This window comes from Phyllobates terribilis, unplaced genomic scaffold (assembly GCF_046119375.1).
Source record: "Phyllobates terribilis strain yellow unplaced genomic scaffold, ASM4611937v1 Scaffold_161__1_contigs__length_4309998, whole genome shotgun sequence".
NCBI lineage: Eukaryota > Metazoa > Chordata > Amphibia > Anura > Dendrobatidae > Phyllobates > Phyllobates terribilis.
In genome coordinates this window covers 179,316-205,186 of record NW_027362921.1, presented here as the reverse complement: position 1 = coordinate 205,186, position 25,871 = coordinate 179,316, and positions in this window count along the sequence as shown.

Sequence of the window (25,871 nt, the reverse complement as noted above, 5' to 3'; positions counted from 1 at the left end):
ACATGCAGGTCACAGCAGCTTAACAAGACAGTTTAAATGCCCCTTGAAAGAGACATGCAGGTCACAGCAGCTTAACAAGACAGTTTAAATGCCCCTTGGAAGAGACGTGCAGGTCGCAGTAGCTTATCAAGACAGTTTAAATGCCCCTTGGAAGAGACGTGCAAGTCGCAGTAGCTTAACAAGACGGTTTAAATGCCCCTTGAAAGAGACGTGCAGTTCGCAGTAGCTTAACAAGACAGTTTAAATGCCCCTTGGAAGAGACGTGCAGTGCGCAGTAGCTTAACAAGACGGTTTAAATGCCCCTTGAAAGAGACGTGCAGGTCGCAGTAGCTTAACAAGACAGTTTAAATGCCCCTTGGAAGAGACGTGCAGTTCGCAGTAGCTTAACAAGATGGTTTAAATGCCCCTTGGAAGAGACGTGCAGGTCGCAGTAGCTTAACAAGACAGTTTAAATGCCCCTTGGAAGAGACGTGCAGTTCGCAGTAGCTTAACAAGATGGTTTAAATGCCCCTTGGAAGAGACGTGCAGGTCACAGTAGCTTAAAAAAACGGTTGAAATGCCCCTTGGAAGAGAGGTGGAGGTCGCAGTAGCTTAACAAGACAGTTTAAATGCCCCTTGTAAGAGACGTGCAGGTCGCAGTAGCTTAATAAGACGGTTTAAATGCCCCTTGGAAGAGACGTGCAGGTCGCAGTAGCTTAACAAGATGGTTTAAATGCCCCTTGGAAGAGATGTGCAGGTCGCAGTAGCTTAACAAGACGGTTTAAATGCCCCTTGCAAGAGACGTGCAGGTCGCAGTAGCTTAACAAAAGGGTTTAAATAACCCTTAGAAAAGGCTTGCAGGTCGCAGTAGCTTACCAAGACGGTTTAAATGCCCCTTGGAAGAGAAGTGCAGGTCGCAGTAGCTTAACAAGACGGTTTAAATGCTCCTTGGAAAAGACGTGCAGGTCGCAGTAGCTTAACAACATGTTTTAAATGCGCCTTGGAAGAGACGTGCAGGTCGCAGTAACTTAACAAGACTGTATAAATGCCCCTTGGAAGAGGCTTGCAGGTCGCAGTAGCTTACCAAGACGATTTAAATGCCCCTTGGAAGAGACGTGCAGGTCGCCGTAGCATAACAAGATGGTTTAAATGCCCCTTGGAAGAGCGGTGTAGGTCGCAGTAGCTTAACAAGACAGTTTAAATGCCCTTTGGAAGAGACATGCAGGACGCAGAAGCTTAACAAGACTGTTTAAATGCCCCTTGGAAGATACGTGCTGGTCGCAGTAGCTTACCAAGACGGTTTAAATGCCTCATGGTTGAGACATGCAGGTCGCAGTAGCTCAACAAGACGGTTTAAATGCCCCATTAAAGAGACGTGCAGGTCGCAGTAGCTTAACAAGATAGTTTAAATGCCCCTTGGAAAAGTGGTGGAGGTTGCAGTAGCTTAACAAGACGATTTAAATGTCCGTTGGAAGAGACGTGCAGGTGGCAGTAGCTTAACAAGTCAGTTTAAATGCCCCTTGGAAGAGAGGTGCAGGTCGCAGTAGCTTAACAAGACGATTTAAATGCCCCTTGGAAGAGACGTGCAGGTCACAGGAGCTTAATAAGATGGTTTAAATGTCCCTTGGAAGAGACGTGCAGGTCGCAAAAGCTCAACAAGACAGTTTAAATGCCCCTTGGAAGAGACGTGCAGGTCACAGGAGCTTAATAAGACGGTTTAAATGTCCCTTGATAGAGACGTGCAAGTCGCAGTAGCTTAACAAGACGGTTTAAATGCCCATTGGTAGAGACATGCAGGTCGCAGTAGCTTAACAAGATGGTTTAAATGCCCCTTGAAAGAGAAGTGCAGGTCGCAGTAGCTTAACAAGACGGTTAAAATGCCCCTTGGAAGAGATGTACAGTTCGCAGTAGCTTAACAAGACGGTTTAATTGCCCCTTGCAAGAGACATGCAGGTCGCAGTAGCTTAACAAAACAGTTTAAATGCCCCTTGGAAGAGACGTGCAAGTCGCAGTAGCTTAACAAGATGGTTTAAATGCCCCTTGGAAGAGACGTGCAGGTCGCAGTAGCTTAACAAGACGGTTTAAATGCCCCTTGGAAGAGCGGTGGAGGTGGCAGTAGCTTAACAAGACGGTTTAAATGCCCCTTGGAAGAGACATGCAGGTCGCAGCAGGTTAACAAGACTGTTTAAATGCCCCTTGGAAGAGACGTGCAGGTCGCAGTAGATTAACAAGACGGTTTAAATGCCCCTTGGAAGAAACGTGCAGGTCGCAGTAGCTTAAAAAGACCGTTTAAATGCCCCTTGGTAGAGACGTGCAGGTCGCAGTAGATTAACAAGACGTTTTAAATGCCCCTTGGAAGAAACGTGCAGGTTGCAGTAGCTTAAAAAGACTGTTTAAATGCCCCTTGGTAGAGCGGTGGAGGTCGCAGTAGCTTAACAAGATGATTTAAATGCCCCTTGGAAGAGACGTGCAGGTCGCCGTAGCATAACAAGACGGTTTAAATGCCCCTTGGAAGAGCGGTGTAGGTCGCAGTAGCTTAACAAGACAGTTTAAATGCCCTTTGGAAGAGACATGCAGGACGCAGCAGCTTAACAAGACTGTTTAAATGCCCCTTGGAAGGTACGTGCTGGTCGAAGTAGCTTACCAAGATGGTTTAAATGCCCCATGGTTGAGACATGCAGGTCGCAGTAGCTCAACAAGACGGTTTAAATGCCCCATTGAAGAGATGTGCAGGTCGCAGTAGCTTAACAAGACGGTTTAAATGCCCCTTGGAAAAGTGGTGGAGGTTGCAGTAGCTTAACAAGACGATTTAAATGTTCCTTGGAAGAGACGTGCAGGTGGCAGTAGCTTAACAAGTCGGTTTAAATGCCCCTTGGAAGAGAGGTGCAGGTCACAGGAGCTTAATAAGAAAGTTTAAATGTCCCTTGGAAGAGACGTGCAGGTCGCAGTAGCTTAACAAGACGATTTAAATGCCCCTTGGAAGAGACGTGCAGTTCGCAGTAGCTTAACAAGACGTTTTAAATGCCCCTTGGAAGAGACGTGCAGGTCACAGGAGCTTAATAAGACTGTTTAAATGTCCCTTGGAAGAGACGTGCAGGTCGCAGAAGCTCAACAAGACAGTTTAAATGCCCCTTGGTAGAGACGTGCAGGTCACAGGAGCTTAATAAGACGGTTTAAATGTCCCTTGGAAGAGACGTGCAGATCACAGTAGCTTAACAAGACGGTTTAAATGCCCCTTGGAAGAGACGTGCAGGTCGCAGTAGCTTAACAAGACAGTTTAAATAACCCCTTGGAAGAGCGGTGGAGGTCGCAGTAGCTTAACAAGAAAGTTTAAATGCCCATTGGAAGAGAAGTGCAGGTCGCAGTCGCTTAAAAAGACGGTTTAAATGCCCCTTGGAAGAGACGTGCAGGTCGCAGTAGCTTAGCAAGACGGTTTAAATGCCCCTTGGTAGAGACATGCAGGTCGCAGTAGCTTAACAAGACGGCTTCAATGCCCCTTGGAAGAGACATGCAGGTCACAGCAGCTTAACAAGACAGTTTAAATGCCCCTTGAAAGAGACATGCAGGTCACAGCAGCTTAACAAGACAGTTTAAATGCCCCTTGGAAGAGACGTGCAGGTCGCAGTAGCTTATCAAGACAGTTTAAATGCCCCTTGGAAGAGACGTGCAAGTCGCAGTAGCTTAACAAGACGGTTTAAATGCCCCTTGAAAGAGACGTGCAGTTCGCAGTAGCTTAACAAGACAGTTTAAATGCCCCTTGGAAGAGACGTGCAGTTCGCAGTAGCTTAACAAGACGGTTTAAATGCCCCTTGAAAGAGACGTGCAGGTCGCAGTAGCTTAACAAGACAGTTTAAATGCCCCTTGGAAGAGACGTGCAGTTCGCAGTAGCTTAACAAGATGGTTTAAATGCCCCTTGGAAGAGACGTGCAGGTCGCAGTAGCTTAACAAGACAGTTTAAATGCCCCTTGGAAGAGACGTGCAGTTCGCAGTAGCTTAACAAGATGGTTTAAATGCCCCTTGGAAGAGACGTGCAGGTCACAGTAGCTTAAAAAAACGGTTGAAATGCCCCTTGGAAGAGAGGTGGAGGTCGCAGTAGCTTAACAAGACAGTTTAAATGCCCCTTGTAAGAGACGTGCAGGTCGCAGTAGCTTAATAAGACGGTTTAAATGCCCCTTGGAAGAGACGTGCAGGTCGCAGAAGCTTAACAAGATGGTTTAAATGCCCCTTGGAAGAGATGTGCAGGTCGCAGTAGCTTAACAAGACGGTTTAAATGCCCCTTGCAAGAGACGTGCAGGTCGCAGTAGCTTAACAAAAGGGTTTAAATAACCCTTAGAAAAGGCTTGCAGGTCGCAGTAGCTTACCAAGACGGTTTAAATGCCCCTTGGAAGAGAAGTGCAGGTCGCAGTAGCTTAACAAGACGGTTTAAATGCTCCTTGGAAAAGACGTGCAGGTCGCAGTAGCTTAACAACATGTTTTAAATGCGCCTTGGAAGAGACGTGCAGGTCGCAGTAACTTAACAAGACTGTATAAATGCCCCTTGGAAGAGGCTTGCAGGTCGCAGTAGCTTACCAAGACGATTTAAATGCCCCTTGGAAGAGACGTGCAGGTCGCCGTAGCATAACAAGATGGTTTAAATGCCCCTTGGAAGAGCGGTGTAGGTCGCAGTAGCTTAACAAGACAGTTTAAATGCCCTTTGGAAGAGACATGCAGGACGCAGAAGCTTAACAAGACTGTTTAAATGCCCCTTGGAAGATACGTGCTGGTCGCAGTAGCTTACCAAGACGGTTTAAATGCCTCATGGTTGAGACATGCAGGTCGCAGTAGCTCAACAAGACGGTTTAAATGCCCCATTAAAGAGACGTGCAGGTCGCAGTAGCTTAACAAGATAGTTTAAATGCCCCTTGGAAAAGTGGTGGAGGTTGCAGTAGCTTAACAAGACGATTTAAATGTCCGTTGGAAGAGACGTGCAGGTGGCAGTAGCTTAACAAGTCAGTTTAAATGCCCCTTGGAAGAGAGGTGCAGGTCGCAGTAGCTTAACAAGACGATTTAAATGCCCCTTGGAAGAGACGTGCAGGTCACAGGAGCTTAATAAGATGGTTTAAATGTCCCTTGGAAGAGACGTGCAGGTCGCAAAAGCTCAACAAGACAGTTTAAATGCCCCTTGGAAGAGACGTGCAGGTCACAGGAGCTTAATAAGACGGTTTAAATGTCCCTTGATAGAGACGTGCAAGTCGCAGTAGCTTAACAAGACGGTTTAAATGCCCATTGGTAGAGACATGCAGGTCGCAGTAGCTTAACAAGATGGTTTAAATGCCCCTTGAAAGAGAAGTGCAGGTCGCAGTAGCTTAACAAGACGGTTAAAATGCCCCTTGGAAGAGATGTACAGTTCGCAGTAGCTTAACAAGACGGTTTAATTGCCCCTTGCAAGAGACATGCAGGTCGCAGTAGCTTAACAAAACAGTTTAAATGCCCCTTGGAAGAGACGTGCAAGTCGCAGTAGCTTAACAAGATGGTTTAAATGCCCCTTGGAAGAGACGTGCAGGTCGCAGTAGCTTAACAAGACGGTTTAATTGCCCCTTGGAAGAGACGTGCAGGTCGCAGTAGCTTAATAAGACGGTTTAAATGCTCCTTGGAAGAGACGTGCAGGTCGCAGAAGCTTAACAAGATGGTTTAAATGCCCCTTGGAAGAGACGTGGAGGTCGCAGTAGCTTAACAAGACGGTTTAAATGACCCTTGCAAGAGACGTGCAGGTCTCAGTAGCTTAACAAAAGGGTTTAAATGCCCCTTAGAAAAGGCTTGCAGGTCACAGAAGCTTACCAAGACGGTTTAAATGCCCCTTGGAAGAGACGTGCAGGTCGCAGTAGCTTAAAAAGATGGTTTAAATGCCCCTTGGAAGAGCGGTGCAGGTCGCAGTAGCTTAACGAGACGGTTTAAATGCCCCTTGGAAAAGACGTGCAGGTCGCAGTAGCTTAACAACATGTTTTAAATGCCCCTTGGAAGAGACGTGCAGGTCGCAGTAGATTAACAAGACTGTATAAATGCCCCTTGGAAGAGGCTTGCAGGTCGCAGTAGCTTACCAAGACGGTTTAAATGGCACTTGTAAGAGACGTGCAGGTAGCAGTGGCTTAACAAGATGGTTTAAATGCCCCTTGGAAAAGCGGTGGAAGTCGCAGTAGCTTAACAAGACGGTTTAAATGCCCCTTGGAAGAGACATGCAGGTCGCAGTAGCTTAACAAGAAGGTTTAAATGCCCCTTAGAAGAGACGTGCAGGTCGCAGTAGCTTAAAAAGACGGTTTAAATGCCTCTTGGAAGAGACGTGCAGGTCGCAGTAGCTTAACAAGACGGTTTAAATGCCCCTTGCAAGAAACATGCAGGTTGCAGTAGCTTAAAAAGACGGTTTAAATGCCCCTTGGTAGAGCGGTAGAGGTCGCAGTAGCTTAACAATATGGTTTAAGTGCCAATTGGAAGAGACGTGCAGGTCACAGTAGCTTAACAAGACGATTTAAATGCCCCTTGAAAGAGACATGCAGGTCGCAGAAGCTCAAGAAGACAGTTTAAATGCCTCTTGGAAGAGACGTGCAGGTCACAGGAGCTTAATAAGACGGTTTAAATGGCCCTTGGAAGAGACGTGCAGGTCACAGTAGCTTAACAAGACGGTTTAAATGTCCCCTTGGAAGAGCGGTGGAGGTCGCAATAGCTTAACAAGACGGTTTAAATGCCCCTTGGGAGAGACATGCAAGTCACATTAGTTTAACAAGACGGTTTAAGTGCCCCTTGGAAGAGACGTGCAGGTCGCAGCAGCTTGACAAGATGGTTTAAATGCCCCTTGGAAGAGATGTGCAGGTCGCAGTAGCTTAACAAGACGGTTTAAATGCCCCTTGGAAGAGACGTGCAGGTCGCAGTAGCTTAATAAGACGGTTTAAATGCTCCTTGGTAGAAACGTTCAGGTCACAGGAGCTTAATAAGACGGTTTAAATGTCCCTTGGAAGAGACGTGCAGGTCACAGTAGCTTAACAAGAAGGTTTAAATGCCCCTTGGAAGAGACGTGCAGGTCGCAGTAGCTTAATAAGACGGTTTAAATGCCCCTTGGAAGAGACGTTCAGGTCACAGTAGCTTAACAAGACAGTTTAAATGCCAATTGGAAGAGCGGTGGAGGTCGCAGTAGATTAGCAAGACAGTTTAAATGCCCCTTGGAAGAGACGTGCAGGTCGCAGTAGCTTGACAAGACAGTTTAAATGCCCCTTGGAAGAGACGTGCAGGTCGCAGTAGCTTAATAAGACGGTTTAAATGCCCCTTGGAAGAGACGTTCAGGTCACAGTAGCTTAACAAGATGGTTTAAATGCCAATTGGAAGAGGCTTGCAGGTCGCAGTAGCTTAACAAGACGGTTTAAATGCCGCTTGGAAGAGACGTGCAGGTCGCAGTAGCTTAACAAAACAGTTTAAATGCCACTTGGAAGAGGCTTGCAGGTGGCAGTAGCTTAACAAGACGGTTTAAATGCCCCCTTGGAAGAGCGGTGGAGGTCGCAATAGCTTAACAAGACGGTTTAGATGCCCCTTGGGAGAGACATGCAAGTCACATTAGCTTAACAAGACGGTTTAAGTGCCCCTTGGAAGAGACGTGCAGGTCGCAGTAGCTTGACAAGATATTTTAAATGCCCCTTGGAAGAGATGTGCAGGTCGCAGTAGCTTAACAAGACGGTTTAAATGCCCTTTGGAAGAGACGTGCAGGTCGCAGTAGCTTAATAAGACGGTTTAAATGCTCCTTGGTAGAAACGTTCAGGTCACAGGAGCTTAATAAGACGTTTTAAATGTTCCTTGGAAGAGACTTGCAGGTCGTAGTAGCTTAACAAGACGGTTTAAATGCCCCTTGGAAGAGACGTGCAGGTCGCAGTAGCTTAATAAGACAGTTTAAATGCCAATTGGAAGAGCGGTGGAGGTCGCAGTAGATTAGCAAGACAGTTTAAATGCCCCTTGGAAGAGACGTGCAGGTCGCAGTAGCTTGACAAGACAGTTTAAATGCCCCTTGGAAGAGACGTGCAGGTCGCAGTAGCTTAATAAGACGTTTTAAATGCCCCTTGGAAGAGACACTCAGGTCACAGTAGCTTAACAAGACTGTTTAAATGCCAATTGGAAGAGGCTTGCAGGTCGCAGTAGCTTAACAAGACGGTTTAAATGCCGCTTGGAAGAGACGTACAGGTCGCAGTAGCTTAACAAGACAGTTTAAATGCCACTTGGAAGAGGCTTGCAGGTGGCAGTAGCTTACCAAGGTGGTTTAAATGGCCCTTGGAAGAGACGTGCAGGTCACAGTAGCTTAACAAGACAGTTTAAATGTCCCCTTGGAAGAGCCGTGGAGGTCGCAGTAGCTTAACAAGACGGTTTAAATGCCCCTTGGGAGAGACATGCAGGTCAAAGTAGCTTTCAAGACGGTTTAAATGCCCCTTGAAAGAGACGTGCAGGTCGCAGTAGCTTAACAAGACGGTTTAAATGCCCCTTGGAAGAGACGTGCAGTTCGCAGTAGCTTAACAAGATGGTTTAAATGCCCCTTGGAAGAGCGGTGGAGGTCGCAGTAGCTTAACAAAACAGTTTAAACGCCCCTTGGAAGAGACGTGCAAGTCGCAGTAGCTTAACAAGATGGTTTAAATGCCCATTGGAAGAGACATGGAGGTCGCAGTAGCTTAACAAGACAGTTTAAATGCCCCTTGGAAGAGACGTGAAGGTCGCAGAAGCTTAACAAGACGGTTTAAATGCCCCTTGGAAGAGACATGCAAGTCGCAGTAGCTTAAAAAGACAGTTTAAATGCATCTTGGAAAAGACGTGCAGGTCGCAGTAGCTTAGCAAGACGGTTTAAATGCCCCTTGGAAGAGCGGTGGAGGTCGCAGTAGCTTGACAAGACAGTTTAAATGCCCCTTGGAAGTGATGTGCAAGTCGCAGAAGCTTAACATGACTGTTTAAATGCCCCTTGGAAGAGACGTGCAGTTCGCAGTAGCTTAACAAGACGGTTTAAATGGCCCTTGGAAGAGCGGTGGAGGTCGCAGTAGCTTGACAAGACAGTTTAAATGCCCCTTGGAAGTGATGTGCAAGTCGCAGTAGCTTAACAAGACGGTTTAAATGACCCTTTGAACAGACATGCAGGTCACAGCAGCTTAACAAGACTGTTCAAATGCCCCTTGGAAGAGACGTGCAGGTCGCAGTAGCTTAACAAGACGGTTTAAATGCCCCTTGGAAGAGCGTTGAAGGTCGCAGTAGCTTTACAAGACAGTTTAAATGCCCCTTGGAAGAGACGTGTAAGTCGCAGTAGCTTAACAAGACGGTTTAAATGCCCCTTTGAAGAGACGTGCAGGTCGCAGTAGCTTAACAAGACGGTTTAAATGCCCCTTGGAAGAGACGTGCAGGTCGCAGTAGCTTAATAAGACGGTTTAAATGCCCCTTGGAAGAGACGTTCAGGTCACAGTAGCTTAACAAGATGGTTTAAATGCCAATTGGAAGAGGCTTGCAGGTCGCAGTAGCTTAACAAGACGGTTTAAATGCCGCTTGGAAGAGACGTGCAGGTCGCAGTAGCTTAACAAAACAGTTTAAATGCCACTTGGAAGAGGCTTGCAGGTGGCAGTAGCTTAACAAGACGGTTTAAATGCCCCCTTGGAAGAGCGGTGGAGGTCGCAATAGCTTAACAAGACGGTTTAGATGCCCCTTGGGAGAGACATGCAAGTCACATTAGCTTAACAAGACGGTTTAAGTGCCCCTTGGAAGAGACGTGCAGGTCGCAGTAGCTTGACAAGATATTTTAAATGCCCCTTGGAAGAGATGTGCAGGTCGCAGTAGCTTAACAAGACGGTTTAAATGCCCTTTGGAAGAGACGTGCAGGTCGCAGTAGCTTAATAAGACGGTTTAAATGCTCCTTGGTAGAAACGTTCAGGTCACAGGAGCTTAATAAGACGTTTTAAATGTCCCTTGGAAGAGACTTGCAGGTCGTAGTAGCTTAACAAGACGGTTTAAATGCCCCTTGGAAGAGACGTGCAGGTCGCAGTAGCTTAATAAGACAGTTTAAATGCCAATTGGAAGAGCGGTGGAGGTCGCAGTAGATTAGCAAGACAGTTTAAATGCCCCTTGGAAGAGACGTGCAGGTCGCAGTAGCTTGACAAGACAGTTTAAATGCCCCTTGGAAGAGACGTGCAGGTCGCAGTAGCTTAATAAGACGTTTTAAATGCCCCTTGGAAGAGACACTCAGGTCACAGTAGCTTAACAAGACTGTTTAAATGCCAATTGGAAGAGGCTTGCAGGTCGCAGTAGCTTAACAAGACGGTTTAAATGCCGCTTGGAAGAGACGTACAGGTCGCAGTAGCTTAACAAGACAGTTTAAATGCCACTTGGAAGAGGCTTGCAGGTGGCAGTAGCTTACCAAGGTGGTTTAAATGGCCCTTGGAAGAGACGTGCAGGTCACAGTAGCTTAACAAGACAGTTTAAATGTCCCCTTGGAAGAGCCGTGGAGGTCGCAGTAGCTTAACAAGACGGTTTAAATGCCCCTTGGGAGAGACATGCAGGTCAAAGTAGCTTTACAAGACGGTTTAAATGCCCCTTGAAAGAGACGTGCAGGTCGCAGTAGCTTAACAAGACGGTTTAAATGCCCCTTGGAAGAGACGTGCAGTTCGCAGTAGCTTAACAAGATGGTTTAAATGCCCCTTGGAAGAGCGGTGGAGGTCGCAGTAGCTTAACAAAACAGTTTAAACGCCCCTTGGAAGAGACGTGCAAGTCGCAGTAGCTTAACAAGATGGTTTAAATGCCCATTGGAAGAGACATGGAGGTCGCAGTAGCTTAACAAGACAGTTTAAATGCCCCTTGGAAGAGACGTGAAGGTCGCAGAAGCTTAACAAGACGGTTTAAATGCCCCTTGGAAGAGACATGCAAGTCGCAGTAGCTTAAAAAGACAGTTTAAATGCATCTTGGAAAAGACGTGCAGGTCGCAGTAGCTTAGCAAGACGGTTTAAATGCCCCTTGGAAGAGCGGTGGAGGTCGCAGTAGCTTGACAAGACAGTTTAAATGCCCCTTGGAAGTGATGTGCAAGTCGCAGAAGCTTAACACGACTGTTTAAATGCCCCTTGGAAGAGACGTGCAGTTCGCAGTAGCTTAACAAGACGGTTTAAATGGCCCTTGGAAGAGCGGTGGAGGTCGCAGTAGCTTGACAAGACAGTTTAAATGCCCCTTGGAAGTGATGTGCAAGTCGCAGTAGCTTAACAAGACGGTTTAAATGACCCTTTGAACAGACATGCAGGTCACAGCAGCTTAACAAGACTGTTCAAATGCCCCTTGGAAGAGACGTGCAGGTCGCAGTAGCTTAACAAGACGGTTTAAATGCCCCTTGGAAGAGCGTTGAAGGTCGCAGTAGCTTAACAAGACAGTTTAAATGCCCCTTGGAAGAGACGTGTAAGTCGCAGTAGCTTAACAAGACGGTTTAAATGCCCCTTTGAAGAGACGTGCAGGTCGCAGTAGCTTAACAAGACGGTTTAAATGCCCCTTGGAAGAGACGTGCAGGTCGCAGTAGCTTAACAAGATGTTTTAAATGCCCCTTGGAAGAGACGTGCAGGTCACAGTAGCTTAACAAGACGGTATAAATGCCCCTTGGAAGAGGCTTGCGGGTTGCAGTATCTTACCAAGACGGTTAAAATGGCCCTTGGAAGAGACGTGCAGGTCGCAGTAGCTTAACAAGACGGTTTAAATGCCCCTTGGAAGAGCAGTGGAGGTCGCAGTAGCTTAACAAGACGGTTTAAATGCCCCTTGGAAGAGACATGCAGGTCGCAGCAGCTTAACAAGACTGTTTAAATGCCCCTTGGAAGAGATGTGCAGGTCGCAGTAGCTTAACAAGACGGTTTAAATGCCTCTTGGAAGAGAAGTGCAGGTCGCAGTAGCTTAACAATACAGTTTAAATGCCCCTTGGAAGAGACATGCAGGTCGCAGCAGCTTAACAAGTCTGTTTAAATGCCCCTTGGAAGAGACGTGCAGGTCGCAGTAGCTTAAAAAGACGGTTTAAATGCCCCTTGGTAGAGACGTGCAGGTCGCAGTAGCTTAACAAGACGGTTTAAATGCCTCTTGGAAGAGACGTGCAGGCCGCAGTAGCTTAACAAGACTGTTTAAATGCCCCTTGGAAGAAACGTGCAGGTTGCAGTAGCTTAAAAAGAAGGTTTAAATGCCCCTTGGTAGAGCGGTGGAAGTCGCAGTAGCTTAACAAGATGGTTTAAGTGCCCCTTGGAAGAGAAGTGTAGGTCGCAGTAGCTTACCAAGACGATTTAAATGCCCCTTGGAAGAGACGTGCAGGTCGCAGTATCTTAAGAAAACGGTTTAAATGCCCCTTGGAAGAGACGTGCAGGTCGCAGTAGCTTAATAAGACGGTTTAAATGCCCCTTGGTAGAAACGTTCAGGTCACAGTAGTTTAACAAGACGGTTTAAATGCCACTTGGAAGAGACGTGCAGGTCGCAGTAGCTTAATAAGATGGTTTAGATGCCCCTTGGTAGAAACGTGCAGGTCACAGTAGCCTAACAAGACGGTTTAAATGCCACTTGGAAGAGACGTGCAGGTCGCAGTAGCTTAACAAGACGGTTTAAATGCCACTTGGAAGAGACGTGCAGGTCGCAGTAGCTTAACAAGACAGTTTAAATGCCCCTTGGAAGAGACGTGAAGGTCGCAGTAGCTTAACAAGACGGTTTAAATGCCCCTTGGAAGAGACATGCAAGTCGCAGTAGCTTAAAAAGACAGTTTAAATGCATCTTGGAAAAGACGTGCAGGTCGCAGTAGCTTAGCAAGACGGTTTAAATGCCCCTTGGAAGAGCGGTGGAGGTCGCAGTAGCTTGACAAGACAGTTTAAATGCCCCTTGGAAGTGATGTGCAAGTCGCAGAAGCTTAACAAGACTGTTTAAATGCCCCTTGGAAGAGACGTGCAGTTCGCAGTAGCTTAGCAAGACGGTTAAAATGGCCCTTGGAAGAGCGGTGGAGGTCGCAGTAGCTTGACAAGACAGTTTAAATGCCCCTTGGAAGTGATGTGCAAGTCGCAGTAGCTTAACAAGACGGTTTAAATGACCCTTGGAACAGACATGCAGGTCACAGCAGCTTAACAAGACTGTTCAAATGCCCCTTGGAAGAGACGTGCAGGTCGCAGTAGCTTAACAAGACGGTTTAAATGACCCTTGGAACAGACATGCAGGTCACAGCAGCTTAACAAGAATGTTTAAATGCCCCTTGGTAGAGACATGCAGGTCGCAGTATCTTAACAAGACGGCTTAAATACCCATTGGAAGAGACGTGCAGGTCGCAGTAGCTTAACAAGATGGTTTAAATGCCCCTTGAAAGAGACGTGCAGGTCGCAGTAGCTTAATAAGACAGTTTAAATGCCAATTGGAAGAGCGGTGGAGGTCGCAGTAGATTAGCAAGACAGTTTAAATGCCCCTTGGAAGAGACGTGCAGGTCGCAGTAGCTTGACAAGACAGTTTAAATGCCCCTTGGAAGAGACGTGCAGGTCGCAGTAGCTTAAAAAGACGTTTTAAATGCCCCTTGGAAGAGACGTTCAGGTCACAGTAGCTTAACAAGACGGTTTAAATGCCAATTGGAAGAGGCTTGCAGGTCGCAGTAGCTTAACAAGACGGTTTAAATGCCGCTTGGAAGAGACGTACAGGTCGCAGTAGCTTAACAACACAGTTTAAATGCCACTTGGAAGAGGCTTGCAGGTGGCAGTAGCTTACCAAGGTGGTTTAAATGGCCCTTGGAAGAGACGTGCAGGTCACAGTAGCTTAACAGGACAGTTTAAATGTCCCCTTGGAAGAGCGGAGGAGGTCGCAGTAGCTTAACAAGACGGTTTAAATGCCCCTTGGGAGAGACATGCAGGTCAAAGTAGCTTTACAAGACGGTTTAAATGCCCCTTGAAAGAGACGTGCAGGTCGCAGTAGCTTAACAAGACGGTTTAAATGCCCCTTGGAAGAGACGTGCAGTTCGCAGTAGCTTAACAAGATGGTTTAAATGCCCCTTGGAAGAGCGGTGGAGGTCGCAGTAGCTTAACAAAACAGTTTAAATGCCCCTTGGAAGAGACGTGCAAGTCGCAGTAGCTTAACAAGATGGTTTAAATGCCCCTTGGAAGAGACGTGCAGGTCGCAGTAGCTTAACAAGACGGTTTAAATGCCCCTTGGAAGAGACGTGCAGGTCACAGTAGCTTAAAAAGATGGTTGAAATGCCTCTTGTAAGAGAGGTGGAGGTCGCAGTAGCTTAATAAGACAGTTTAAATGCCCCTTGGAAGAGACGTGCAGGTCGCAGTAGCTTAACAAGACGGTTTAAATGCCCCTTGCAAGAGACGTGCATGTCGCAGTAGCTTAACAAAAGGGTTTAAATGCCCCTTAGAAAAGGCTTGCAGGTCGCAGTAGCTTACCAAGATGGTTTAAATGCCCCTTGGAAGAGACGTGCAGGTCGCAGTAGCTTAACAAGATGGCTTAAATGCCCCTTTGAAGAGCGGTGGAGGTCGCAGTAGCTTAACAAGACGTTTTAAATGCACCTTGGAAATGACGTGCATGTCGCAGAAGCTTAACAAGACGGTATAAATGCCCCTTGGAAGAGGCTTGCAGGTCGCAGTAGCTTACCAAGACGCTTTAAATGCCCCTTTGAAGAGACGTGCAGGTCGCAGTAGCTTAACAAGACGGTTTAAATGCCCCTTGGAAGAGCGGTGGAGGTCGCAGTAGCTTAACAAGACGGTTTAAATGCCCCTTGGAAGAGACATGCAGGTCGCAGCAGCTTAACAAGTCTGTTTAAATGCCCCTTGGAAGAGACGTGCAGGTCGCAGTAGCTTAAAAAGACGGTTTAAATGCCCCTTGGTAGAGACGTGCAGGTCGCAGTAGCTTAACAAGACGGTTTAAATGCCTCTTGGAAGAGACGTGCAGGCCGCAGTAGCTTAACAAGATGGTTTAAATGCCCCTTGGAAGAAACGTGCAGGTTGCAGTAGCTTAAAAAGAAGGTTTAAATGCCCCTTGGTAGAGCGGTGGAAGTCGCAGTAGCTTAACAAGATGGTTTAAGTGCCCCTTGGAAGAGAAGTGTAGGTCGCAGTAGCTTACCAAGACGATTTAAATGCCCCTTGGAAGAGACGTGCAGGTCGCAGTATCTTAAGAAGACGGTTTAAATGCCCCTTGGAAGAGACGTGCAGGTCGCAGTAGCTTAATAAGACGGCTTAAATGCCCCTTGGTAGAAACGTTCAGGTCACAGTAGTTTAACAAGACGGTTTAAATGCCACTTGGAAGAGACGTGCAGGTCGCAGTAGCTTAATAAGATGGTTTAGATGCCCCTTGGTAGAAACGTGCAGGTCACAGTAGCCTAACAAGACGGTTTAAATGCCACTTGGAAGAGACGTGCAGGTCGCAGTAGCTTAACAAGACGGTTTAAATGCCACTTGGAAGAGACGTGCAGGTCGCAGTAGCTTAACAAGACAGTTTAAATGCCCCTTGGAAGAGACGTGAAGGTCGCAGTAGCTTAACAAGACGGTTTAAATGCCCCTTGGAAGAGACATGCAAGTCGCAGTAGCTTAAAAAGACAGTTTAAATGCATCTTGGAAAAGACGTGCAGGTCGCAGTAGCTTAGCAAGACGGTTTAAATGCCCCTTGGAAGAGCGGTGGAGGTCGCAGTAGCTTGACAAGACAGTTTAAATGCCCCTTGGAAGTGATGTGCAAGTCGCAGAAGCTTAACAAGACTGTTTAAATGCCCCTTGGAAGAGACGTGCAGTTCGCAGTAGCTTAACAAGACGGTTTAAATGGCCCTTGGAAGAGCGGTGGAGGTCGCAGTAGCTTGACAAGACAGTTTAAATGCCCCTTGGAAGTGATGTGCAAGTCGCAGTAGCTTAACAAGACGGTTTAAATGACCCTTGGAACAGACATGCAGGTCACAGCAGCTTAACAAGACTGTTCAAATGCCCCTTGGAAGAGAAGTGCAGGTCGCAGTAGCTTAACAAGACGGTTTAAATGACCCTTGGAACAGACATGCAGGTCACAGCAGCTTAACAAGAATGTTTAAATGCCCCTTGGTAGAGACATGCAGGTCGCAGTAGCTTAACAAGACGGCTTAAATACCCATTGGAAGAGACGTGCAGGTCGCAGTAGCTTAACAAGATGGTTTAAATGCCCCTTGAAAGAGACGTGCAGGTCGCAGTAGCTTAATAAGACAGTTTAAATGCCAATTGGAAGAGCAGTGGAGGTCGCAGTAGATTAGCAAGACAGTTTAAATGCCCCTTGGTAGAGACGTGCAGGTCGCAGTAGCTTGACAAGACAGTTTAAATGCCCCTTGGAAGAGACGTGCAGGTCGCAGTAGCTTAATAAGACGTTTTAAATGCCCCTTGGAAGAGACGTTCAGGTCACAGTAGCTTAACAAGACGGTTTAAATGCCAATTGGAAGAGGCTTGCAGGTCGCAGTAGCTTAACAAGACGGTTTAAATGCCGCTTGGAAGAGACGTACAGGTCGCAGTAGCTTAACAACACAGTTTAAATGCCACTTGGAAGAGGCTTGCAGGTGGCAGTAGCTTACCAAGGTGGTTTAAATGGCCCTTGGAAGAGACGTGCAGGTCACAGTAGCTTAACAGGACAGTTTAAATGTCCCCTTGGAAGAGCGGTGGAGGTCTCAGTAGCTTAACAAGACGGTTTAAATGCCCCTTGGGAGAGACATGCAGGTCAAAGTAGCTTTACAAGACGGTTTAAATGCCCCTTGAAAGAGACGTGCAGGTCGCAGTAGCTTAACAAGACGGTTTAATTGCCCCTTGGAAGAGAAGTGCAGTTCGCAGTAGCTTAACAAGACGGTTTAAATGCCCCTTGGAAGAGCGGTGGAGGTCGCAGTAGCTTAACACAACAGTTTAAATGCCCCTTGGAAGAGACGTGCAAGTCGCAGTAGCTTAACAAGATGGTTTAAATGCCCCTTGGAAGAGACGTGCAGGTCGCAGTAGCTTAACAAGACGGTTTAAATGCCCCTTGGAAGAGACGTGCAGGTCACAGTAGCTTAAAAAGATGGTTGAAATGCCTCTTGTAAGAGAGGTGGAGGTCGCAGTAGCTTAATAAGACAGTTTAAATGCCCCTTGGAAGAGACGTGCAGGTCGCAGTAGCTTAACAAGACGGTTTAAATGCCCCTTGCAAGAGACGTGCATGTCGCAGTAGCTTAACAAAAGGGTTTAAATGCCCCTTAGAAAAGGCTTGCAGGTCGCAGTAGCTTACCAAGATGGTTTAAATGCCCCTTGGAAGAGACGTGCAGGTCGCAGTAGCTTAACAAGATGGCTTAAATGCCCCTTTGAAGAGCGGTGGAGGTCGCAGTAGCTTAACAAGACGGTTTAATTGCACCTTGGAAAAGACGTGCATGTCGCAGAAGCTTAACAAGACGGTATAAATGCCCCTTGGAAGAGGCTTGCAGGTCGCAGTAGCTTACCAAGACGCTTTAAATGCCCCTTTGAAGAGACGTGCAGGTCGCAGTAGCTTAACAAGACGGTTTAAATGCCCCTTGGAAGAGCGGTGGAGGTCGCAGTAGCTTAACAAGACGGTTTAAATGCCCCTTGGAAGAGACATGCAGGTCGCAGAAGCTAAACAAGTCTGTTTAAATGCCCCTTGGAAGAGACGTGCAGGTCGCAGTAGCTTAAAAAGACGGTTTAAATGCCCCTTGGTAGAGACGTGCAGGTCGCAGTAGCTTAACAAGACGGTTTAAATGCCTCTTGGAAGAGACGTGCAGGCCGCAGTAGCTTAACAAGACTGTTTAAATGCCCCTTGGAAGAAACGTGCAGGTTGCAGTAGCTTAAAAAGAAGGTTTAAATGCCCCTTGGTAGAGCGGTGGAAGTCGCAGTAGCTTAACAAGATGGTTTAAGTGCCCCTTGGAAGAGAAGTGTAGGTCGCAGTAGCTTACCAAGACGATTTAAATGCCCCTTGGAAGAGACGTGCAGGTCGCAGTATCTTAACAAGACGGTTTAAAGGCCCCTTGGAAGAGACGTGCAGGTCGCAGTAGATTAATAAGACGGTTTAAATGCCCCTTGGTAGAAACGTTCAGGTCACAGTAGTTTAACAAGACGGTTTAAATGCCACTTGGAAGAAACGTGCAGGTCGCAGTAGCTTAATAAGATGGTTTAGATGCCCCTTGGTAGAAACGTGCAGGTCACAGTAGCCTAACAAGACGGTTTAAATGCCACTTGGAAGAGACGTGCAGGTCGCAGTAGCTTAACAAGACGGTTTAAATGCCACTTGGAAGAGACGTGCAGGTCGCAGTAGCTTAACAAGACAGTTTAAATGCCCCTTGGAATAGACGTGAAGGTCGCAGTAGCTTAACAAGACGGTTTAAATGCCCCTTGGAAGAGACGTGCAGGTCGCAGTAGCTTAACAAGACGGTTTAAATGCATCTTGGAAAAGACGTGCAGGTCGCAGTAGCTTAGCAAGACGCTTTAAATGCCCCTTGGAAGAGCGGTGGAGGTCGCAGTAGCTTGACAAGACAGTTTAAATGCCCCTTGGAAGTGATGTGCAAGTCGCAGAAGCTTAACAAGACTGTTTAAATGCCCCTTGGAAGAGACGTGCAGTTCGCAGTAGCTTAACAAGACGGTTTAAATGGCCCTTGGAAGAGCGGTGGAGGTCGCAGTAGCTTGACAAGACAGTTTAAATGCCCCTTGGAAGTGATGTGCAAGTCGCAGTAGCTTAACAAGACGGTTTAAATGACCCTTGGAACAGACATGCAGGTCACAGCAGCTTAACAAGACTGTTTAAATGCCCCTTGGAAGAGACGTGAAGGTCGCAGTAGCTTAACAAGACGGTTTAAATGACCCTTGGAACAGACATGCAGGTCACAGCAGCTTAACAAGACTGTTTAAAAGCCCCTTGGTAGAGACATGCAGGTCGCAGTAGCTTAACAAGACGGCTTAAATACCCTCTGGAAGAGACGTGCAGGTCGCAGTAGCTTAACAAGATGGTTTAAATGCCCCTTGAAAGAGACGTGCAGGTCGCAGTAGCTTAACAAGACGGTTTAATTGCCCCTTGGAAGAGACGTGCAGGTCGCAGTAGCTTAATAAGACGGTTTAAATGCCCCTTGGAAGAGCGTTGAAGGTCGCAGTAGCTTAACAAGACAGTTTAAATGCCCCTTGGAAGAGACGTGTAAGTCGCAGTAGCTTAACAAGACGGTTTAAATGCCCCTTTGAAGAGACGTGCAGGTCGCAGTAGCTTAACAAGACGGTTTGAATGCCCCTTGGAAGAGACGTGCAGGTCGCAGTAGCTTAACAAGATGTTTTAAATGCCCCTTGGAAGAGACGTGCAGGTCACAGTAGCTTAACAAGACGGTATAAATGCCCCTTGGAAGAGGCTTGCGGGTTGCAGTATCTTACCAAGACGGTTTAAATGGCCCTTGGAAGAGACGTGCAGGTCGCAGTAGCTTAACAAGACGGTTTAAATGCCCCTTGGAAGAGCAGTGGAGGTCGCAGTAGCTTAACAAGACGGTTTAAATGCCCCTTGGAAGAGACATGCAGGTCGCAGCAGCTTAACAAGACTGTTTAAATGCCCCTTGGAAGAGATGTGCAGGTCGCAGTAGCTTAACAAGACGGTTTAAATGCCTCTTGGAAGAGAAGTGCAGGTCGCAGTAGCTTAACAATACAGTTTAAATGCCCCTTGGAAGAGACATGCAGGTCGCAGCAGCTTAACAAGTCTGTTTAAATGCCCCTTGGAAGAGACGTGCAGGTCGCAGTAGCTTAAAAAGACGGTTTAAATGCCCCTTGGTAGAGACGTGCAGGTCGCAGTAGCTTAACAAGACGGTTTAAATGCCTCTTGGAAGAGACGTGCAGGCCGCAGTAGCTTAACAAGACTGTTTAAATGCCCCTTGGAAGAAACGTGCAGGTTGCAGTAGCTTAAAAAGAAGGTTTAAATGCCCCTTGGTAGAGCGGTGGAAGTCGCAGTAGCTTAACAAGATGGTTTAAGTGCCCCTTGGAAGAGAAGTGTAGGTCGCAGTAGCTTACCAAGACGATTTAAATGCCCCTTGGAAGAGACGTGCAGGTCGCAGTATCTTAAGAAGACGGTTTAAATGCCCCTTGGAAGAGACGTGCAGGTCGCAGTAGCTTAATAAGACGGTTTAAATGCCCCTTGGTAGAAACGTTCAGGTCACAGTAGTTTAACAAGACGGTTTAAATGCCACTTGGAAGAGACGTGCAGGTCGCAGTAGCTTAATAAGATGGTTTAGATGCCCCTTGGTAGAAACGTGCAGGTCACAGTAGCCTAACAAGACGGTTTAAATGCCACTTGGAAGAGACGTGCAGGTCGCAGTAGCTTAACAAGACGGTTTAAATGCCACTTGGAAGAGACGTGCAGGTCGCAGTAGCTTAACAAGACAGTTTAAATGCCCCTTGGAAGAGACGTGAAGGTCGCAGTAGCTTAACAAGACGGTTTAAATGCCCCTTGGAAGAGACATGCAAGTCGCAGTAGCTTAAAAAGACAGTTTAAATGCATCTTGGAAAAGACGTGCAGGTGGCAGTAGCTTAGCAAGACGGTTTAAATGCCCCTTGGAAGAGCGGTGGAGGTCGCAGTAGCTTGACAAGACAGTTTAAATGCCCCTTGGAAGTGATGTGCAAGTTGCAGAAGCTTAACAAGACTGTTTAAATGCCCCTTGGAAGAGACGTGCAGTTCGCAGTAGCTTAACAAGACGGTTAAAATGGCCCTTGGAAGAGCGGTGGAGGTCGCAGTAGCTTGACAAGACAGTTTAAATGCCCCTTGGAAGTGATGTGCAAGTCGCAGTAGCTTAACAAGACGGTTTAAATGACCCTTGGAACAGACATGCAGGTCACAGCAGCTTAACAAGACTGTTCAAATGCCCCTTGGAAGAGACGTGCAGGTCGCAGTAGCTTAACAAGATGGTTTAAATGACCCTTGGAACAGACATGCAGGTCACAGCAGCTTAACAAGAATGTTTAAATGCCCCTTGGTAGAGACATGCAGGTCGCAGTAGCTTAACCAGACGGCTTAAATACCCATTGGAAGAGACGTGCAGGTCGCAGTAGCTTAACAAGATGGTTTAAATGCCCCTTGAAAGAGACGTGCAGGTCGCAGTAGCTTAATAAGACAGTTTAAATGCCAATTGGAAGAGCGGTGGAGGTCGCAGTAGATTAGCAAGACAGTTTAAATGCCCCTTGGAAGAGACGTGCAGGTCGCAGTAGCTTGACAAGACAGTTTAAATGCCCCTTGGAAGAGACGTGCAGGTCGCAGTAGCTTAAAAAGACGTTTTAAATGCCCCTTGGAAGAGATGTTCAGGTCACAGTAGCTTAACAAGACGGTTTAAATGCCAATTGGAAGAGGCTTGCAGGTCGCAGTAGCTTAACAAGACGGTTTAAATGCCGCTTGGAAGAGACGTACAGGTCGCAGTAGCTTAACAACACAGTTTAAATGCCACTTGGAAGAGGCTTGCAGGTGGCAGTAGCTTACCAAGGTGGTTTAAATGGCCCTTGGAAGAGACGTGCAGGTCACAGTAGCTTAACAGGACAGTTTAAATGTCCCCTTGGAAGAGCGGAGGAGGTCGCAGTAGCTTAACAAGACGGTTTAAATGCCCCTTGGGAGAGACATGCAGGTCAAAGTAGCTTTACAAGACGGTTTAAATGCCCCTTGAAAGAGACGTGCAGGTCGCAGTAGCTTAACAAGACGGTTTAATTGCCCCTTGGAAGAGAAGTGCAGTTCGCAGTAGCTTAACAAGATGGTTTAAATGCCCCTTGGAAGAGCGGTGGAGGTCGCAGTAGCTTAACAAAACAGTTTAAATGCCCCTTGGAAGAGACGTGCAAGTCGCAGTAGCTTAACAAGATGGTTTAAATGCCCCTTGGAAGAGACGTGCAGGTCGCAGTAGCTTAACAAGACGGTTTAAATGCCCCTTGGAAGAGACGTGCAGGTCACAGTAGCTTAAAAAGATGGTTGAAATGCCTCTTGTAAGAGAGGTGGAGGTCGCAGTAGCTTAATAAGACAGTTTAAATGCCCCTTGGAAGAGACGTGCAGGTCGCAGTAGCTTAACAAGACGGTTTAAATGCCCCTTGCAAGAGACGTGCATGTCGCAGTAGCTTAACAAAAGGGTTTAAATGCCCCTTAGAAAAGGCTTGCAGGTCGCAGTATCTTACCAAGATGGTTTAAATGCCCCTTGGAAGAGACGTGCAGGTCGCCGTAGCTTAACAAGATGGCTTAAATGCCCCTTTGAAGAGCGGTGGAGGTCGCAGTAGCTTAACAAGACGGTTTAAATGCACTTTGGAAAAGACGTGCATGTCGCAGAAGCTTAACAAGACGGTATAAATGCCCGTTGGAAGAGGCTTGCAGGTCGCAGTAGCTTACCAAGACGCTTTAAATGCCCCTTTGAAGAGACGTGCAGGTCGCAGTAGCTTAACAAGACGGTTTAAATGCCCCTTGGAAGAGCGGTGGAGGTCGCAGTAGCTTAACAAGACGGTTTACATGCCCCTTGGAAGAGACATGCAGGTCGCAGCAGCTTAACAAGTCTGTTTAAATGCCCCTTGGAAGAGACGTGCAGGTCGCAGTAGCTTAAAAAGACGGTTTAAATGCCCCTTGGTAGAGACGTGCAGGTCGCAGTAGCTTAACAAGACGGTTTAAATGCCTCTTGGAAGAGACGTGCAGGCCGCAGTAGCTTAACAAGACTGTTTAAATGCCCCTTGGAAGAAACGTGCAGGTTGCAGTAGCTTAAAAAGAAGGTTTAAATGCCCCTTGGTAGAGCGGTGGAAGTCGCAGTAGCTTAACAAGATGGTTTAAGTGCCCCTTGGAAGAGAAGTGTAGGTCGCAGTAGCTTACCAAGACGATTTAAATGCCCCTTGGAAGAGACGTGCAGGTCGCAGTATCTTAACAAGACGGTTTAAATGCCCCTTGGAAGAGACGTGTAGGTCGCAGTAGATTAATAAGACGGTTTAAATGCCCCTTGGTAGAAACGTTCAGGTCACAGTAGTTTAACAAGACGGTTTAAATGCCACTTGGAAGAGACGTGCAGGTCGCAGTAGCTTAATAAGATGGTTTAGATGCCCCTTGGTAGAAACGTGCAGGTCACAGTAGCCTAACAAGACGGTTTAAATGCCACTTGGAAGAGACGTGCAGGTCGCAGTAGCTTAACAAGACGGTTTAAATGCCACTTGGAAGAGACGTGCAGGTCGCAGTAGCTTAACAAGACAGTTTAAATGCCCCTTGGAAGAGACGTGAAGGTCGCAGTAGCTTAACAAGACGGTTTAAATGCCCCTTGGAAGAGACATGCAAGTCGCAATAGCTTAAAAAGACAGTTTAAATGCATCTTGGAAAAGACGTGCAGGTCGCAGTAGCTTAGCAAGACGGTTTAAATGCCCCTTGGAAGAGCGGTGGAGGTCGCAGTAGCTTGACAAGACAGTTTAAATGCCCCTTGGAAGTGATGTGCAAGTCGCAGAAGCTTAACAAGACTGTTTAAATGCCCCTTGGAAGAGACGTGCAGTTCGCAGTAGCTTAACAAGACGGTTTAAATGGCCCTTGGAAGAGCGGTGGAGGTCGCAGTAGCTTGACAAGACAGTTTAAATGCCCCTTGGAAGTGATGTGCAAGTCACAGTAGCTTAACAAGACGGTTTAAATGACCCTTGGAACAGACATGCAGGTCACAGCAGCTTAACAAGACTGTTTAAATGCCCCTTGGAAGAGACGTGCAGGTCGCAGTAGCTTAAAAAGACGGTTTAAATGCCCCTTGGTAGAGACGTGCAGGTCGCAGTAGCTTAACAAGACGGTTTAAATGCCTCTTGGAAGAGACGTGCAGGCCGCAGTAGCTTAACAAGACTGTTTAAATGCCCCTTGGAAGAAACGTGCAGGTTGCAGTAGCTTAAAAAGAAGGTTTAAATGCCCCTTGGTAGAGCGGTGGAAGTCGCAGTAGCTTAACAAGATGGTTTAAGTGCCCCTTGGAAGAGAAGTGTAGGTCGCAGTAGCTTACCAAGACGATTTAAATGCCCCTTGGAAGAGACGTGCAGGTCGCAGTATCTTAAGAAGACGGTTTAAATGCCCCTTGGAAGAGACGTGCAGGTCGCAGTAGCTTAATAAGACGGTTTAAATGCCCCTTGGTAGAAACGTTCAGGTCACAGTAGTTTAACAAGACGGTTTAAATGCCACTTGGAAGAGACGTGCAGGTCGCAGTAGCTTAATAAGATGGTTTAGATGCCCCTTGGTAGAAACGTGCAGGTCACAGTAGCCTAACAAGACGGTTTAAATGCCACTTGGAAGAGACGTGCAGGTCGCAGTAGCTTAACAAGACGGTTTAAATGCCACTTGGAAGAGACGTGCAGGTCGCAGTAGCTTAACAAGACAGTTTAAATGCCCCTTGGAAGAGACGTGAAGGTCGCAGTAGCTTAACAAGACGGTTTAAATGCCCCTTGGAAGAGACATGCAAGTCGCAGTAGCTTAAAAAGACAGTTTAAATGCATCTTGGAAAAGACGTGCAGGTGGCAGTAGCTTAGCAAGACGGTTTAAATGCCCCTTGGAAGAGCGGTGGAGGTCGCAGTAGCTTGACAAGACAGTTTAAATGCCCCTTGGAAGTGATGTGCAAGTTGCAGAAGCTTAACAAGACTGTTTAAATGCCCCTTGGAAGAGACGTGCAGTTCGCAGTAGCTTAACAAGACGGTTAAAATGGCCCTTGGAAGAGCGGTGGAGGTCGCAGTAGCTTGACAAGACAGTTTAAATGCCCCTTGGAAGTGATGTGCAAGTCGCAGTAGCTTAACAAGACGGTTTAAATGACCCTTGGAACAGACATGCAGGTCACAGCAGCTTAACAAGACTGTTCAAATGCCCCTTGGAAGAGACGTGCAGGTCGCAGTAGCTTAACAAGATGGTTTAAATGACCCTTGGAACAGACATGCAGGTCACAGCAGCTTAACAAGAATGTTTAAATGCCCCTTGGTAGAGACATGCAGGTCGCAGTAGCTTAACCAGACGGCTTAAATACCCATTGGAAGAGACGTGCAGGTCGCAGTAGCTTAACAAGATGGTTTAAATGCCCCTTGAAAGAGACGTGCAGGTCGCAGTAGCTTAATAAGACAGTTTAAATGCCAATTGGAAGAGCGGTGGAGGTCGCAGTAGATTAGCAAGACAGTTTAAATGCCCCTTGGAAGAGACGTGCAGGTCGCAGTAGCTTGACAAGACAGTTTAAATGCCCCTTGGAAGAGACGTGCAGGTCGCAGTAGCTTAAAAAGACGTTTTAAATGCCCCTTGGAAGAGATGTTCAGGTCACAGTAGCTTAACAAGACGGTTTAAATGCCAATTGGAAGAGGCTTGCAGGTCGCAGTAGCTTAACAAGACGGTTTAAATGCCGCTTGGAAGAGACGTACAGGTCGCAGTAGCTTAACAACACAGTTTAAATGCCACTTGGAAGAGGCTTGCAGGTGGCAGTAGCTTACCAAGGTGGTTTAAATGGCCCTTGGAAGAGACGTGCAGGTCACAGTAGCTTAACAGGACAGTTTAAATGTCCCCTTGGAAGAGCGGAGGAGGTCGCAGTAGCTTAACAAGACGGTTTAAATGCCCCTTGGGAGAGACATGCAGGTCAAAGTAGCTTTACAAGACGGTTTAAATGCCCCTTGAAAGAGACGTGCAGGTCGCAGTAGCTTAACAAGACGGTTTAATTGCCCCTTGGAAGAGAAGTGCAGTTCGCAGTAGCTTAACAAGATGGTTTAAATGCCCCTTGGAAGAGCGGTGGAGGTCGCAGTAGCTTAACAAAACAGTTTAAATGCCCCTTGGAAGAGACGTGCAAGTCGCAGTAGCTTAACAAGATGGTTTAAATGCCCCTTGGAAGAGACGTGCAGGTCGCAGTAGCTTAACAAGACGGTTTAAATGCCCCTTGGAAGAGACGTGCAGGTCACAGTAGCTTAAAAAGATGGTTGAAATGCCTCTTGTAAGAGAGGTGGAGGTCGCAGTAG